We start from the raw sequence: 19,475 nt of genomic DNA on the forward strand, positions 1-19,475 counted from the left end.
TGCACCGATCTGTCAGATGCACTCTGCACTGCAATCAGCCTACGCTCCGTCACTTTTTGGCAGAGTAATGAGTTACATGAATCGGAGGGAAGGGGGGGTGGGGGGAGCCTAAACATGTCAGTGTAAACCTGTCTGCACGGTGCTTGGGCACCATTTTGCAAGGGTATCCCGATTCGTAATGCACTGGGACACTTTTCGCCCCGTGGACATTGGGACCCCTGCTGCCCCATCGGCAGCATGTTCCCCCACCCCTTCCCTGATATGGGTCACCAGCACTGGAGCATCTAAGCCCTTCTGATGGCTTCCCCTTCCTGACTCCTGACCTGCCACCACATCATGACCCCCGACATGATCCCTCATCAGAACATCAGGCATGACGCCCTCATCATGACTTCCTTCATGCTCCACCTGTGCACAACCATCCCTGCACCATGTCCCCTGCATAGCATGCCTGCCTAATGCCCCTGATATTTTCCCCATCATAGCCCCCACATAGGCATTCCCATTGTAGATCTATTCAGGCCCCAACCCCACTCAGGCCCCCCCCTTGACATTGCCCGGCATACTAGCAGTGCCAATCAGAGTCCAATTGCCCATCAATCAGCACTCTGATCTCAGACAACATGGGTGGGATTTTCTGCCACGCTTGCCCCAAGGCCAGAAATTCCCAGCCAAGATCAACGGACTGTGCATGATCTGCTTCCCCCACACACCCCCCCCGCCCCACCTGCTACAATCCCCATGGTGGGCAGGACAGGAAAATTCTGCCTTATAAGTTTGTTGCTCCCTCTGACAATTGGTATTCTTGCGATTTGCCCTGATGAGTGCAAGCTGAAAAGCTTTGACAAAATGTCTCCTTTTTCAGAAATAATCTCTACTTTTTCGTAAAATAAATTGGGGCGGCATGGTCGCACAATGGTTAGTACTGCTGCGTCACAGCTCCCAAGACCTGGGTTTGATTCCCGGCTTGGGTCACTGTCTGAGTGGAGTTTGCACATTCTCCTTGTGTCTGCTTGGGTTTCCTCCGGGCGCTCCGGTTTCCTCCCACAATCCAAAGATGTGCAGGTTAGGTTGATTGGCCATGCTAAAATTTGCCCCTCAGTGTCCCGAGATGCATAGATTAAAGGGATTAGTGGGTAAATATGTAGGGATATGAGGGTGGAGCCTGGGTGGGATTGTGGTCGGTGCAGACCCAATGGGCCAAATGGTCTGTTTCTGTACTGTAGGGTTTCTATGATTTCTATGATAATTTACCATTCAAGCCATCATTGCTCTCAGTCTTTTTCAAAAATATATTAATTCATAGATAATTATATTAAACCCAATTTGCAACCTTCCTTCCCACTCTGCTAACCTTCTTTGTCCTCCTGTATTAACTCCAAATTATTCATGTAAAGAAAATACAAATGAGGTAGCAGAAGAAATGCTTGACACACTTCAAAAAAATGTAATCCTGTTCTTTGCTTTCTGCCCATTGCCGTCTCTTCAACCATGCACTGATATTACCTTTAATTTAATTCAACTCCCTTTAATGCAATTGATCTGAAATTAGACAAGTCCTGCTGTAGCTTGAGCTGATAATTAAGGGTCAATATACTAGTTTCTGTCCGTATTCCATGAATTCTGTAATTGGCAAGGGATAAAGCCATAGGGCTGGTGGCATAGGAAGACGTAGGGGTCAGTGATGGGAACATCCAGGGCTGCTCATGGATCCAGTACATAACCAGCAGGCAGTATCTGTAAGTCTCACCGATGCGACTGGCTTGAAAGAGTGACCCAAACCTCAGGTAGAAAGCGAGACTTGCTGTTTAAATTTGCTAAATATGCTGCCATCACAGCAGGACTGCATGGGATAGTTCAAAACTTTCTCTGGGAGGGAAAACACTGGTAACCTGATCAAGATGTGACCCCAGCAATAAATGCATCCCCCAAGTGATGGCATTTAAATAATAGGAACATGCCCACATCTTGCAAAAGTTGGTTGGAACAGCATTGAAGGTTCTGCTGCATGTAACACTGCATTGAAAACAGTTAGTTTTCACTTACCCTTATTTCAGTCTCTGAATGGGAAGATCAATTTAGATAACATCAAGTGCAATCCCTTTATCAGCACATTGATTTCCCCTCAACAATAAAAAAAAAGTTAACCATGACCTGTCGTATCCATGCTGACTGTGGCTGGTTAGTCCATGAGTTTTTAAAATGTTTTCATCTGCTATAATGGAGCTCAGAAGTTTTGTCATTACTGAGACCAAGCTAACTGACCCGTAAGTTCCTGCCTAGTTACTTTTCCTTTCAAGAGCAGTGCAACATACACTATATTCAAACCCTTTGGAAATTCTTTAGAAATCTTTCCATCTTAAAAGATACCCTCCCTGTTTCCTTCATCTTCTCCCACCTAAAAATGCAGGCGACTCATGTCACTTGAATACAGAATCCTTTACCTCCGCCTGCTTCCTCAGATAGGGGCTCCTGGCAGGGGGAAATATAAATTGCTCAAAGTAGCAAAGTATTTTTGGTAAAGTATTTTTCTTTATTTACTTGGATTTTGACTAGCCTGTTGACATTAGAAACATTACATCAAGGATCCATGCCTGCCCATTTATTATTGACTGCAGATAAAGCATGGGTACAGATTACAACAGAACTTCTCTGATACAGACAATATAGCAAATCAAGATAAAGTAGCTGTTTACCTTTAGGGACCATTTCAGCTCTGCTGTTGAAATAGAGTGTGGGTGTACTGGACAAGTTGCTAGTGATGGACAGTCCCAGTTTGTGTAAACATATAAAGGCCTATAAATTTGTCAGTGCAACATCTGCCTTCAGGCACTCTGTGGCCTACTAAAACTCCAATCACGTGGACATATGCATCACCTGGTATTATTGGTGAAAGAAAAAAAGAGGTCGCTGTGTGAAGTAGGCATTATCAGACCATTTGTAAATGCAAATAAGAACAATATGTTTTTTGAGGCCTTGATACAAGATTGGTTTACCCTGAGGCAACTAATGCTGGCACTCACTAAACCTTAGACCATGATTCCACTTGTTTTGGAATTTACCTGAAGCAGCCTCCAATCATCCCCTGTGGCTGGAAAGGTGGAACATATAATTATGCATGAAATTTCCATCAACAAATTGGTTTCCCTGTCATTTGCCTAATTTTGTTGGCCACTTACCAGCACTATATTGACTATGATGAATGAAAGCATAAAATGTTGCTCACAAATGCAACACACCATTCTATATTCATAACATTTAAAAGTTCAATGTGTCCCAATCTTTAACTACTAGCTACATAATACCAAAGTAAACCCTTTAGGGGTGCAGTAGCCATAATCCAGATAATCAAGGGAAAAGTGGGGCCCCATTTTTCTCAATATCATTGTGTCATTTTGAGGTCTGAAACATGAAAATGTCAAGGTAATTGTCAAACCATTTTTCATGGTATTCAGGATGATTGATGTCATTGCTAAATTATGAAAAATGCAATCCATGTTTTTAGTAATTATATTGTTGTAAGGTTCATTATGTCCTTCTCTTGTTAATGGGACTCATAAAGCCACACATGTAAATATATTGTTAAGTGTGAAGTCCTCTGACAAAAGCGAATAATCTTGTCTCTAGCTTCAAGAATGGATGAAGTATGTTGGTATGATTGATGGAAATAATAGACTGATCTATAGAATATTTTATCACTTAATTGTCTGCAGCTCATCAATTGCAAGCAGCTGCTGCACTGCCTTCGCACCCATAATGAAGTACAATTCAGGAAAAGTTGTCTTTCTATGCTTAGCAGTTGCCATACAGACCCTGATTTATCTTCTTCTAAACCTGATGGGCAGAGACAAGGTTGAAAGTGGGAGTGGAAATGAAATTTGAAGAGAATGCATTGGATTGGCACTCCATCTCCAATCAATCCTGCCAGAAGCAGAGTCAATGCGGCAGCAACTACCCAGCCAGCAGTGCAACGTAGCCAGGTAGGCCATTTTATATACTAATCGGAGGCAAGACATAGCCACTACCAAGGACTTTCCGATCTCTGGTGGGTCCTACTGAGTCCAAAGTCCAATAATTACTTGGAAACAGCCTCTAATTGAAACACAGGGGACCATCAAGGCCTTCTATCAATCCCCAACCCTCACCCATCTGGGAGTCACAGCTATAACTAGAAGCAATCTTGCGGAAAGGTTCCTGCTCCAAAATGTTGACCTGACAGCTCTGGCCACAACTGATTTTTAAATTTGTATATGTTTTTAGAGAGTACCTCAAAATTGAGACACCCTCACAAACTCCTTACCATCATTGGTAGCACTCACCTCTTCTGAACAGGCTACTAATTTTCAAGGTCGCTGACTCAGCCTCCCATCTTGGGAGCCCACCCACCATCTTAAACTGGATGGTACATACCAAGGAGGATTCTTTGCCTCCCAGGAGACTGCAGTGCCGCCCGGCCAGCCAACACTGTTGGGGTCAAGGCCCATTTTTGGTTCTGATGGCAAAACAAATTCAGGTTCCACCCAATAATTCCACTGAATTTATAGTTCCATAGGCTGTCTTTTGGATCTTGTTAAAATGGTTTGAACTGTGTGAACATTGGAACCAAGTTTTAGTGATTTATTCAACTCTGGGACCAATCACCATTAAGCCTGTTCTCTATATTCACACAGGTGGTTAATAATCAGGAACCAGAAGACTGGTTAATTTCGGTGCTTTCCCAGAACAAGCATAATTTATATTTATATAGCTCCTGTAATGTAACAAACCTCCTTGGAGCACTTACAGGATGATTATATATCTGACACTAAGGCACAGAAGGTATTGGGAGAGATGACGAAAAGTTTGCTCAAGGGTGTAGGTTTAAGGACTGATTTAAAGCAGGAAAAAGAGGTAGGGAGGCTGAGGGAATTAGGGAGAGATTTAGGGAGGGAATTTCAGAGCTTAGGGTCTTGGCAGCTGAAAGCACAACTACCAATGACAGAGTTGTTAAAACTAGGAATCATCAAGTGCTCAAAATGAGGGAACAGCAGATATCTCAGAAGGTTGTGGGGCTGGAGGATATTGCAAAGATTGGGAAGAAGTGAGACCATGAAGGCATTTGAAAGAAAAGGTCAACGTTTTAAAATGAAGACGTTGCTTAATCCGGAGCTCTGGATGTCAACCAGCTTAGGGTTGATGGCTAACCGTCATTGAAAAAGTTGAGATGCAGACAGCACTGTGCAGAGGAGGCCATTCAGCCATCGAGTCCGCATCAACTCTCCAAACGAACATCTTACCCAGGGCCACCCTGTCACATCAGTCATAGAAGATGTAATTTGTAACTGATAAAAACAATTTTAAGTTCTGTGGCAAGGGTGGAAACATGATTGGAAGGATTCAAGCATGGATTTTTGGGAAAGAAAGATATGGATTTAGGAGGTGACAATCTCTTCAAGGTCTTTGAAGAGGAAAGGGAGATTGGAGATGGGTAGTAGTTGGCAGGAGCAATGGGGTCAAGGGAATTCTTTGATGAAAGGGGTGGCAGTCGCTGATGAGAGAAATAAAAGACAATATCAGCTGACACAGGAGCCAGGAAAAGAGGCTGAGTGGTCAGCAGTTCAGTGGGAATAGGGTTGAGGGTGCAGGAAGTGGGTTTCATAGACAAGATGAGTTCAGAGTGGGCATGTGGGTAGGTAGGACTAAGAGTTGTGTGCATTCAGAGTGAGGGCACAGGCTGAGTGTGTTTTCCACCATATGTGTATATTAGTAGAAAATCGATCCAGTGGGTTAGGGGAAGAGAGGGAAATAGCAGAGGAAGCTGATCAGGTGCCCTCAAATTTAGTGACATTGAAATCCATAAGCTCATTGCACTTGTTTTTGGAGATGAGGGTGGAAGGCAGGGGAGAATGTTCACAGTAAAAAAGTAAGTAGAGTGTTATGTTTGCATTCCAAGATGATCGTGGAGAAGTGAACAGTTTTAATAGTGTGAGGCAGCTTATGTACTTCTAACGAGTAATATCTGTCTTTACCCTGCTGCAGCACACCATTTTCTGAGCGTAAATGTTGTGTTGCATTGATTATCAATTAAGAGCCAATTGTGTACTAGACTTGCGTGCAAAGGGATGGGGATGAAAGACAAATCAAGATCAGGAGGCATGAGACTGAAGAGACATCAGGCCTGAATAGGTGTTCATAACAGTTTCAGGGAAATTTTCACATACCTGGTCAAAGGACAGTGAGAAGAAAGGAAGATGCGATCACTAGAGTCTGGCTCGTGTTCAATAAGGGGTATGAGGCAGATATGCAGGTGCCATAGAGTTAAGTGGAGCACAAATCAATCAGCTTGAAAAAAATGAGGCCGCAGAGACATCAGTACTGCAGTCAGGAAGAGTGATCTGTCAGTCACTGGAAGATGCATCAGTAATTGTCAGTGGACTGACCACCGGGATGAGCTCCAGCATGTGGGGGTACTAAGCAATCTGTAAACAATTGATGATTGTAGCATCATAAATTGTTATAGTTGAAATAGATGCTGTAAAAGGACTTGCCATATATGGTGGAAAACACGCTCAGCATGTCTGTCAGCTTACTCTGTCGGTATACAAAGTAAGGCTTCTGACTCTGATAAATTGAGGATCCCACAACAGACAAAAGCAGGTGTTTAATATGGCAGTGAGTGGCTAAACCATATGTTCACCATATTCGTTCTTGCCTGATTGCCAAAATCAGTGAATTGTACTATTCCTACCATTGTTTTATCAATCAGATGATTCAGCTTAGGTCAGGAAGCAAAGCATTAGTTCCAGTGATTAGGAGCAGAAGAGCAGGAGAATTACTTCATTTTTGTGATCCTCCTCTATCAGATTTACCTTTTATAATAACACAGACTCCAACCACATCAATCAATAAACTAATATCAAATCAAGATAAACTGTAACACTGTTCCTTGCATTCATACTGACTTTACTTTCCTGATTCATACATTTCCATTTTACAGTTTGAAGGACATAGAAATCAAAGAACATTCTTCCTGACTGCCTTCCCAGTATTATATTGCACATAAAATCAGCCTATAGCACTGTAATTTCAGTTTCAAACAGACCCTGTGCAAACATTCAGTTTTTTATGATTAATCACTTAATTTTTTTGGGACAAAAAATTCTACTTGACAGGACACAGCTCATTACAAAGCGCAATTCCCAGAGCACTGGATAAACAGGCTGTTACATTGTAGTGCTGGAATTTTTCAAATGTTCACCATTTCAGATCAGTACCATTGTTCCTTTTTGCCTGCAGTGTTCTATTATTGACAAAATCTTGCTAATTCAGAGCAAGCCCAGAGATCATACTGAAAACCATCCTTACCGTATTTTGGTTTACTGGTTATATCACGTCCCCTCACGTGCTCTTCCTTGACTTTGGAAGGTGGTAAAATGCTTTAGGCGATAAACTGCCAGATTTATTAAGCACTAAATGGATAAGTGAACAGAAGCAATGACACACTGTGGATTTCCAGTAGTTACAGCTTCAGAATCTTTCCTTAGAAGACAGGAATTAATGGCTGCATCAGTTGCACTAAACTGCAATGTGAACTGGACCAGCACAAGTTCTTTTAATATTAACCTTTATGTGGTAGTTTGATGCTCACTGTCCATAGACTCCTTAGCCTAACTAATTTCTTTCAAAGATTTCTTCACAAGACAAGCTGAGGAATATTCTTAAAAAAATGATCAGCAAAAAAGAACTGTAAACATGTGCCTATTAACCAAAAAATCCTGACACTGCAACCTATATTCAAACAAACCTCAGATCCTGCATTTGAAAAGAAAGAGTAGGTTATTCCTTTGGCACATGAAGCAATATAACATTGATATTCTGAGGTTCTGTCTTAGACTAAGCTGTGTGTTGCTCTATCAGTGAGCTAAGTTTTTTTCTCCCTTCTATACTGTGGTCAAAAAGAAGGAAACCAATGCTATGATTCATTGCTTAAAGTTTATTTATTTGTCACATGTAGACTTACATTTACACTGTAATGAAGGAACTGTGAAAATCATGTCATATTATGAACTTTCTGATTAGACTTAGCAAATATATTTTAGTCTTTCTTAAGAATACAGTTGAATCAATATCTGTGATGAGTGATGCAATATCATCACCACATCTAATATAGTAATCAATAAATAGTAGTTGTTATTGTCAGCATATCTTCACACCCATATTGTTCTTTTACCCTTTGGGGAATAGTGGGGAAGTGGTGGAAGGATTTCTAAGCTGATTATCAGCCTGTAGAACCACAAATGAATGGTAGTGATGAAAATACAGTCATCTAATTCTGATGCTATCATCAATTGGAAAGACAAGGTTCAAGTTGTGTGTATCTAATCTGAGATCAGAATGAAGACTAAGTTATTTTCTGGCATCTGTTACTTATAATACATACTGTGTGAATTTACATGGTAAGTTTACTCTATTGTGATCAACCTTAGCAGCAAAAAACTATCTATAACACTTCTTATCCACGATGCATAATGCATTTATAACAGAGGACCATTCCGACAGATTTGTAGAGAAATAAACTAATACTCAAAAAGGCATGTTGGCCTTCATTGCAAAGGGATTGGAGTACAAAGACTTGTTACACTTGTACAAAGTTTTGATGATAGCACATTTTGAATGTGGTGTTCAGCTTTTGTCCCCACGTGTAAGGAAAGATGTATTTGCCTTTTAGCCGGCACAGAGAACGTTCACTAGATTGATCCCTGGGAAGAGTGGGTTGTCCTATAATGAGAGGCTGATTAAATTGGACTTATATTCTCTGGAGTTTAGAAGATTGAGAGATGATCTCATTGAAAAAAAAACATCATTTATTAGTTGAGGTACACAGAGGCATCGATGCACATGTGGCTATTTCTGTATAACTGTAAAAGCGTTGCCCTTGCCTGTCCTGCTATTGCTGTAAGTTGATGGCAGAGCTTTTTCATACATGTTTACATGCTGAAATACAGCATTAATGGCTTCTTTAATGTAGTGGTACATGCTTGCTGACCCCTGAATTGTGTCCTGTGAGTGATTAGAAAGAGCATATAGCAAAGAGGTTGACTGCCATGGTAACTTTCACTGCTAGCAGCAGCCAAGTGGTTAACTCTTCTTCCCCAGCTCCTTTATTTTTGTCAAATGAAGATTGGCAAGAGTCTCTTGCTGGGTCTCCTAAGATACTGATCATTTGTATGGCCCAGATAGTTCACTTATTTGCGATACACCTGCCGTATGAAGTCATGTATTGGTATACAGTGAAAAGTATTGTTTCTTGTGCGCTGAACAGGCAAAGCATACCGTTCATAAAGAAAGTAATGAGAGAGTGCAGCGTGTAGTGTTGCAGTCATAGCTAGTGAAAGATCAACTTAATGCGAGGTAAGTCCATTCAGAAATCTGATGGCAGCAGGGAAGATGTGTCCTTGAGTCGGTTGGTACGTGACCTCAACTTCTGTATCTTTTTCCTGATGAAAGAAGGATGAAGACAGAACATCCGGGTGCATTGGGTTCTTCATTATGTTGGCTGCTTTGCAGAGACAGCTGGAAGTGTAGACAGAGTCAATGGATGGGAGACTGGTTTGCGTGATGGGTTGCACTACATTCACAACCTTGATGTCTTGCTGTCTTGGGCACATTGGGAACATTCCTTCTGAATTTACTTTGTCTAACCCTTTAGAATTTTATAAGTTTCTACGAGATTCCCTCTCACTCTTCTAAGATCCGGTGACTATAATCCAAACCTACTTAGTCTCTCCTCATATGACAGACCATCTCAGGAATCAGGCTGATAAACCTTCGCTGTACTCCCTCTATAGCAAGATATCCTTCCTCAGAGAAGGGCACCAAAACTATCCACAATACTCCAAGTGTGGCCTCACCAATGTCCTGTACAACTGCAGTAAAATATCCCTATTCCTATACTCAAATCCCTTCGCTGTAAAGACTGACATACCATTTGCCTTTTTCATTTGCTCCATTATTGTCAGTTAGGAAGCTCAGATGTTGGCAGTCAAAAGTTCATTTTGTCAAGTTGGTAAGGAAGGTAACTGTGTCCTGGGAATGTAGCTTTAAGAGCACTTGCTTCACACTCCAGACTTTGCAGACTGTAATTCTCAAGTTTCACGGTATTCTAATCTGATGTGTTTCATCAGTTCACCACAGCAGCATGTTTCGCATTAGAGACAAATGAAAGCCGTCATCATCCATCTCATTCAGCTGCAACCACACCTTCTGTTGGCTGAGAACAGTGCAGGATTGATGGCTGCAGAGCATCCATTGCCTTCAACTACACTCCACCGAGTTCCAGCCATTTAACTTGTTGATTTCAACTGAAGGGTATTAATTATCTAAATAATTTCAGATATTTAAACTTGCAGCTGCCTACTCACTGAGTGCATCGATCAAACTTTTTGCACACATCAGTTAATGGAGGATGGCAAGCATGCTGAAAATTATCTACGGACAGATTTCTCAAACTGTTCAGCTCAACTTTTCTGGGAAACTGTGCAGGCATCCGGTAAAATCATAACATCTTCATCTTTCTGCTCTTATTGTGATATATAGATGACATTTTGTATCAAAATTGGAATGGGGTCGACTTTCAGGGAACAGTGAAAGTATATTTATTGTGAAAATAATTGCAAGATCCCAAAACACTTGTAATGCTGTAAGTGAATGGAATTATGATTTAGCTATAGTGGATTTACTACTTACTTATAGTGCAAATCTGAACTCCTAATCTTCCATTGTTATACGTGTAAATGGCTGCGGAACGTTTCTCACAGATCAATAAAAAAAACCACTTTCAGTCATGAAGACTGATTCCCACATTTGAAAACTATCTATTTTAGGTCAGTTACAAGAAAAAGTCAATCTGAGGATTGCAACTGGTTTTGTGAAGTAGGCAGTCAGCTTCAAGTCATACTTAGAATTCGAAAAATGGGCAATGCAGCGAAGTCTGTTGTACTGAGAGCTTTTAACCCGCCCTGAATTGTCCTTTGAATCTGTGTCAAAAATAGAAAGTTGAGCGGTTTACTGTAATTGAACTCACTGCTTTCTTCCTTTCATCAAACTGTCAGTCGTGCTCTATCAGCCCAATTTCTGCTGCAGTGTAAAGTTCTGGTCCAGAGACAGTCTTGGTAAAAAGGCTGCACTACAGACAATTGCACTGTGCAAATTTTGTCTCAAATCTTGTACCTAAAGAATGAGGAACTTGCATTTTAAAAGAGAAATAGTTCAGATTAAGTACCTGAAGAAATTATCTACATAACTTGAATCGTTATTTCGACATAATTTTATTGTGGAACGAATGCCACAGTGGACAAATGGTGTCCAAATAATGAAATCTGTGTTCATTTTAATAAAAGTTTTCTTTCCGAAATAAGAAAATTGCAGAATTAATCTTAATATACATATAGTTATACATATATACATTTTATACAAATAATCTCACAGTTTAGGGTGAAAAAGTTAATAAAACTTTCCTAAGCCAATTAGAGAGAAAATGCTTTGGGTTTCTTTGATTTTGTTTTGGAGAATCCCCACAAAAACAAGACTTTTATCACCCTCTAATTCTTACTTTGACATTTGTTTGCACACAAGGGTACAAAAATTTAGTGAAATTTACAATTGCCAAAAGTAGGATTGTATTTGTTGAAAGATCTTAAGATGATGGTAGCCTTAGGGATTAACAGAATTAAGGAGAAGCTTCAAGCTATGCTAACCTAGTTCATTTGAGAATAACCCATTTTAAATCACTTATAATCCATTAGGAGATGGGGCAACCTTAAAGTTATAATGGAAACAATTTAAATGGGCTGCTACATCAATCTGCTCTGAAAATGCAAAAAGTAGTAATTAGCTCTGAATCTTGTTAAAATTCAAATATACTATTCCTGTAATGGCTATCCTAAATAATAATCATACCGAGGGTTACTGGGGGTGGTCTTGAATCATGCCCTCCTTCTGCAGGAATGGTGGCAGAGGCTCGAAATCCGAAAATCTTGAATCTCATCGGCAAGATTGCGATTTCCAATTTTTGCAGCCCGTCGCTGGCAACATAATGAGGTTCATACCCATAATGGGCATGAACCTGATTACTAGAAATTTGAATGTTTTAAATGCCTCCCTTGCCACATGATTCCCCCAGCTGTATTTTCAAATCACGCCAATATGACATCACGTCAGTGCGGTTTACAACAGGTTGCCTGGATGTGAACCTGCTGTGGACATCCCTCGCCGTGGGCATAGCTGCCAGGGGAGAGGAACATGGCTAGGAAGTACCTTGGCACTGTAACCTGGCTTAGGCTCCAACCACCCCCCCCAACCAGTGTGAATTGCACTGCTGTCAAAAAACGAGTGTGATCACTTTGCAGTGCCAAACCCCCCAGAAAACAGGTGTGAAACATACCCATTTTCTGACTTTTATGACACTATAGACTGGATTCTCCGACCTCGTCCACAGCTGGGACTTTCCCAATTCCACTGCAGTGAATGGCGATTTGGTTGGGTACCAAATTCTCAGACTTCGCTGCAGCAGACCGCAAGTTTGCACTCTGTGGGTAAGATCATCCCCAACATCTCTGATAGTGTTGTTTGCCCTCAACACTGCTCTGTGGTGTCAATTTGGATTTCTCTTTGGGGTGATCTTACTGGCTCATCAATGTCTGAAGGGTGGTGGTGGTGGTGGTGGGGGGGGGTGCATGTGGTGATCACGGGTCGGTACCAACATCTGGGAGGGTCGGGGGGGGAGATCAGAGTGCCTGCGCAATGGCACCACCAGCGCTCAGAAGCCAGCTTCTTGGCATGAATAGGCTCTGCCCACTCCCCCTGCTGGCATGAATCACATGTGGCCTCTTTTTTTTCTAAATGTCGTACAATTACATCTTGGAACTCACCCAAAAAAAGGGCACGATTCCTTTCCATTTTCACACTCATTTGGCACTTAGAACCTTTTTGGTAAGATTGCCCCTTTTGTCTTTGAAATGGGACTTGAGCCTAACAACCCAAAGGCTCAAGTAATACACAAATACTACCATAAGTGCTACTTCATTTTCTACCTTGACATATAGCTAATCTATAGGCACAAAATCTTTGATTTATTCACAAGAAGACACACTTCTGAATGAACCTGCATTAAAATTCTTTCCTCAGAGAAGCAGAAGTTTTTGGTTGTAAAGCTCTATTCATTATTTTTTCTCTTCAGGAAAGAAAGGAAGACAAAAGGGACAAGGGCAAATAATCCCTCAAGGACTTGGTTGTTATAAAAAAACAAATGTTTAGTGGAATATTCCTCTGTTGCAATGCCTCAATGCAATTTCAAGTTGTTTTTAGGGAGTTATAAAGGAATGGTTTCATGGTGTGATTTGAACAAACTTTCTTAGCCACTTTGGTTAGATACCATATTTTACTTTTTGTACCTATATGTAGCACAACCTGTGCAATCATTTACATCACTCAAGACCCCTTGGAACTCTGATCCAAATTTAAAACTTCCTTATGCAAAAACTCAATATCACAGTATTGTTGCAGTGCAGAAGAAGGCCATTTGGCCCATTGTATCTGCACCGGCTCTCCCAATGAACAATCTATTTAATACCATCATTGTTGTTAATGTATTGTTCTTCCTATTGTAGTCTTACTGTAGGAAGAACAAGATCCAAGAATAAAGTAATGCCAAACCATTGTGCAATACACATACATTTGTGGTTTTTAATTTTTAAAAAAGGTTAGCCAATGTTGAATGCCCACAAAACAAGGGCAATGACCAACTTGCCATGCTAGGAGTACTGGTATCCTGAGAGACGGCAGCAGTTTTGTGCACCACGATGCCAGTGTCACACAGCTGGGACAAACCTTCAGCAATCCTGGCAATCTGCTGGAGGACAGATTAGCTAATTGCTGTGACACTTTGCCAGCTCCTTTGAACCCTACTGTTTGCAGTCTTGATGGCAACAGACTGAGCCTGCAGGCAGCAAGATGAGCTTGTATGCAAGCAGTCTAATCCTCCATGGCAGAACACTAACCTTGCATTATCGAAGCCTGAGCTTCTCCAGTGATATCCACACATTGCTGCTTTCTACTTGTGCTGGGATAGTCATCAGACACAGCATCATGTTTGTGTGTACTAAATGGAGTTTGGCCACTCCATTAGCCACGTTTTTCTTTCAGAACTGCAACCACATCCAGATGTCCACATCCCTGTTGCTCCCTCATCAGTTTCTTCATAACCTCTCACCCACACTAGCAGTGGCCCAAAAGCAGCATTCATGAGAAAGTTGTAAATGAAACAGGAGGGGTATCACTGGGTGATGTATTGAGCACTAGTTAGAATACAGAGAAGGAGAATGGTTAAGGACCCAGATTTCTGGAATGCTTTAGGAAGAAATTGTCTCATGTGCAGGCAGTGGAGATGGTTTCAATACAAATGGTTGATATAATTGAGGCACTGGAATGGAGATCATAGAATCCCTACAGTGCAGAAGGAGGCCATTTGACACAGAGTCTGCACCGACTCTCTGACAGAGTATTTTACCCAGGCCCTGTGCAAAGAACAAAGAACAGTACAGCACAGGAAACAGGCCCTTCAGCCCTCCAAGCATGTGCCGCTCATTGGTCCAACTAAACCATTCATTTGTACCCCTCCATTCCCATGGAATGGAGTAAGTCTTAAATGATGCCAGCGCTTCTGCCTCCACCACCCTACTTGGCAGCACATTCCAGATATCAGGTCCCTCTGATATCTGAGTTGTACCTTGCCCCTCTCACCTTGAGCCTGTGATCCCTCGTGATCGTCACCTCTGACCTGGGAAAAAGCTTCCCACTGTTCACCCTATCTGTACCCTTCATAATTTTGTACACCTCTATTAGGTCTCCCTTCATTCTCCGTCTCTCCAGGGAGAACAACCCCAGTTTACCCAATCTCTCCTCATAGCTAAGACCCTCCTTCCCAGGCAATATCCTAGTAAACCTCCTCTCCTCTCTCTCTAAAGCCTCCACATCCTCCTGGTAGTGCAAAGAACAAAGAACAAAGCCCTCTCCCCCATCCTATTCCCTTTAATCTATAAAATGGCTAACCCATCTAAGCTATACACATTTGGACATTAAGGGACAATTTATCATGGCCAATCCACCCAACCTGCACATTTTGGGAGTGTAGAAGGAAACTGGATTATCCAGAGGAAACCCATGCAGACACTGGGAGAATGTGCCAACCCCGCACAGACAGTCACTGAAGACCAGAATTGAACTTGGGTCCCTGGCACTGTGAGGCAGCAGTGCTAAGCACTGTGCTACCGTGCTGCCCACAGTTTGCCTCAATTCATGACTGGAAATTTTATTCGTATCATATCATTTACAATATTATCTATTTGATTGTAATGTAATAGCAGGGTACTGTGAGGCTCCAGCACGGTGGCAGTAATTGAGCTCACACCAATGAATACCCAAATGGTGAGTTCAAGATCTCAACAAGGTCATCAGAAGAAAATACAAAGAAAACTGAACAGTTCGTTCATAAGAGCAACATCAACATTGTTAGAATTCCAGTCAATCGATAGGATGGAAATCATTTCCACAGAAATATTTATTTTCAAATTGTAAAGAAAGATGAAAAACGCTGTCTGATTTCTCATAATCACTTAGATCACCACTGCAATAACCAAGATACTCTTGTATATCCTAATGGCACTGAATTCTTAATTAGGAATGGCTCCATAAACACCCAATAACACATTTAGCATGAAAAATATCACACTCTTACATCTACATCTAAAGTCAGCTGCAAAATGGAAAAATGCCTGTGCAGAAAGCCCATTTTTCAACAACATAATGGGAAGTGGTGATAATAACATACAACCCATTCTCCCATTATTTGTGGCTTTGAATCGTATAAAGTAATTTACTATAATTTCTTACAGTGTTTTGTAAGATAGTGATAGTGATATCGCATTAATAATAATGAGTTGACCAGCATTACTGAAAAATCTAAAATTGCTATCATACGCAATATTCTTTTCAGATCACAAAAAAACTGTTGCAATGTGACCCCATTCTTTGATCCTTTATACTGTTAAAGTAACTTGGTGTGATGGATGAGAAAATAGCCAAAAATGAGAGCCTTGGTAACACAGTTTGAATTGGTATTTGAGTTCTTGACATTAACTAAGTGATTGATGATACTAGATTTTCTTATGTCTTTATAAATAAAGACTTATTTTTAGTGTGTTCTCAGCTCGCCCCAGCGATCAGTAACAATCATTAAGAAATGATAGTTTCTTGATAAGATAATATGACATTCCCGTTAATTGCCCTTTCATGCGGTTCATTTAGGAAACATGTTTGCCAGTGTATTTAAAAAATAATCAATATAGTTTAATTTGATTTGTGAGGAATTGTTTTCTGATTTAGCACTCCCAGCAGGAAGCTTCACCTGCTAAAAAGACATATTAGAAATGTTGGGTCACTTGCACACAATGGGCTTAGTTTTGTCAGTGCAACAGAAGTTCTGCTTCGAGGCTGGAAAGCCAGTGGTAAACCTACCTCAGCCGTTTGAGGGCCCCTGGGCATATTTTCCAGCAGCCAGATATTTAACTGCATGGAACCAGGATCCCATCCCTTTAAAAGACTATCCTCAGAGGTTGTTAACCAATTGGAAGGGCCGGTAGCTCTTCAATCTTTGCAGCTGGTGGCTACTACTACGACTGTAGCTGTCAAAATTGGATGCCATGATCAGCAGGGCCAAGAGCCTATGGAGCCAACCAGATGGTCTACAGAAGTCCTCAGTGGGGAGGAAGAAGGAAGAAATTTGATCAAGCAAAGAGGGGTTTTCTACAAGCCATTTCCGCTGGGATATCCTCCATAGGCTGCAGAGCACCCGATCAGGAGACATTCCAACCCCCACACACCGCACCGCCCACCTAGCCCATCTCAGCCCACAGGAAGATCACTGGGTCTTACTGAATAACTCTCCATTTACAAGGGACTCACCTGCTCCTGATTAAATGGCCACTTAAGGGCTTTGCCTGGCCTCTTGCCGGAAGACCATCCTTCTCCCTCTGTTGATAAAATTCCATGGTGCTGGGAAGTTGACCCACATCCCACTCTCCATCTTTCCTCAGCATTCTAAAGCTCCAGCCCCTCCCATCCTGCTCTCAAATCAACCACTAGAGGGCTGGTGAAAACCAGCCCAATTTTCCAATTTTACAGATCTCCCTATGGCTTGTTTTCGGCCCTGCTGAAGGTGACCTCCCCACAATTGGTTCCCCAGTGGCAGGACGGACCAGCCACTCAATATGGCATAGACATCAGTGGGACCACCTCCACCACCGGAAAACATGTTGCAGGGGGCCAGAAAACAGCCCCCATGGTCTTGTCAGGCAAGACTTTCTGTCAGGTCCATGGATAATAATACCCTGATGCAGTCTTCCTCCAATCTTTCACTAACCAATCTTAACAAATGTAAATTATTACAATTTAAGAACAAAGAGAAAATCCAGGCTTCTGTTTTCTCTTAAATTTAAAACTCTTTAAAGCAGAGCTGACTGAGGAGAATCAATACCGTCAGTCCACTTCTGTAGTTTTCATTTTGGACAATGTGATGGCACTTTCAGCGGTTGATTAGTTAGGTGTACCAAGTACACTCACCTGGATTACCACGCACTGAGAATAAAACTCCTTATAGATTTCCAAGACAGTATAATCAACAGATGTGACTTATTACTAATTTTCTGTCTGCATTTTCCACCTGCACAAAGTCCGGAGATAGCACTTCCCTGATATAGTAACATTCGCTACACGGGGACATCAAGCATAGACAGGATAAAATAACAGAGGGATTGTGCTTATTGACAGTCAAGTCTCTCTGAAAGGTGATAAATGTGATTGTCAATTTTACTTCTGTAGACTCAAGGGTTTATACTGTTATTCCACAGATTAGATGCATAAAAGAGAGGCACAGATCAGACAGAGCCAAGTCTGGAAGCTTTTTAAGTTCCATATTATAGTATCTGATCAATTTAAAACAATATGGCTCTGATTTTAAGACAAAGTTATTTGTTGGGATGTTTTGTGAGTAGTTTTTAGAAGGCCTTTTAAGGACACACATCAGACCCAGTTACTTGGATTAGAGGAATGTATATACTAGAGTTCCCTCAGGTTTGGTATTTGGATTGTTACTTCTCTTGATTGATATCTAATGACATAGACTTGGGCAGACAGGTCACAATTTTGCAGATGACACAAAACTTGTCAAACTAGACTTCCAGAGGACATGTCAGGCTGGGGGACTGGGAAGATGTATGGGAGATTAAATTTAATTCAGAGACAGGTAAGGTGCTACATTTTTGTCGAAAGACTAAGATGAAGCAATACATAATAAAGGAGACAATTCTGAGGGGGACACAGGAGCATGGGGGCCTGAGGGTACATGTATACAAATCATTGAAGGTGGTAGAAAGGTTTAGAAACTGGTTAAGGAAGCAAGTCGGATCCTGGGCTTTTTAAGTAGAGACACTGGGCAGAATCTTCTATGAATTGACAAAGAAGAGAGGCTCGGCAGCTTGATCACTGTTTTTGTCAGAACCTCACACCAGCCAACAACAATGATAAAAATGGAATGTAACGCAGTCTCTATTTCGGTGCAGGCCTGGTGTTTCATAGTTGTGTGGTTATTTTAGCTGAAGTGACGATCTCATAAGTACAGAGATTTCTCAGTAGTTATGATGATTCCAAGTTGATCTGCCCAGAGGTTGGTTTCACTGGTCGGCTTGAAGATGGGGCGAGTTAGAGAGGAGAGAGGCAAAGACTTAGCTTTTCTTTCAAGACACATAGGTGGTTATTTGCTGCTTAACTGGCTGCAGTGGTGGATGACATTGCCTGTAGGACTCTCTCTCTCTCGTTGAAGGAATTCTGTCTGTACCACCGAAGGGAAAGCAGTTTGAATTTTCTGTTATATCTTGTGCAGGGAGCCAAGATGGCTTTTGTATCATGCGACTCAGATCATTGTCAAGTCATGGTCCCAAAGAAGGGAAAATTGTAATTTAGTTCAGTCTGAAGTCTTCTCCGACCTGTATTTTTTTTTAGGTGGGCAAAGCCTTTAGATTTGAAAAGGCACACTTGTATTTTGATAATGAAGATGTCGATGGAGTTTTATTTCTTTCTGATCAAAACCACAGGCAGTCAATATCAGAAAAGGTATCTATCCTCTTGAGAGAGAAGATGGTTTAATCCGCCTGAGGAGCCATCTTAAGTTTCAGTTTTATTTATTTTAAAATGTAGCATTTAAAAATATGTCCTTATAGATTTATAACACCATCTTTCAGGTCTTGTTCCATGAGACACCTCCCACCCACAGAGACAAAATGCACTTTTAATATGGTTTTCTTGCAAAGCAAAAGATAAAATGCACATATTCACTCTCCATACGTGCTTTGGGCTGAGTCCTCTCATTCCACCCGCAGACTGTT

The sequence above is a fragment of the Carcharhinus amblyrhynchos genome, chromosome 15, assembly GCF_965287045.1.
Source record: "Carcharhinus amblyrhynchos chromosome 15, sCarAmb.v2.hapA, whole genome shotgun sequence".
Lineage (NCBI taxonomy): Eukaryota > Metazoa > Chordata > Chondrichthyes > Carcharhiniformes > Carcharhinidae > Carcharhinus > Carcharhinus amblyrhynchos.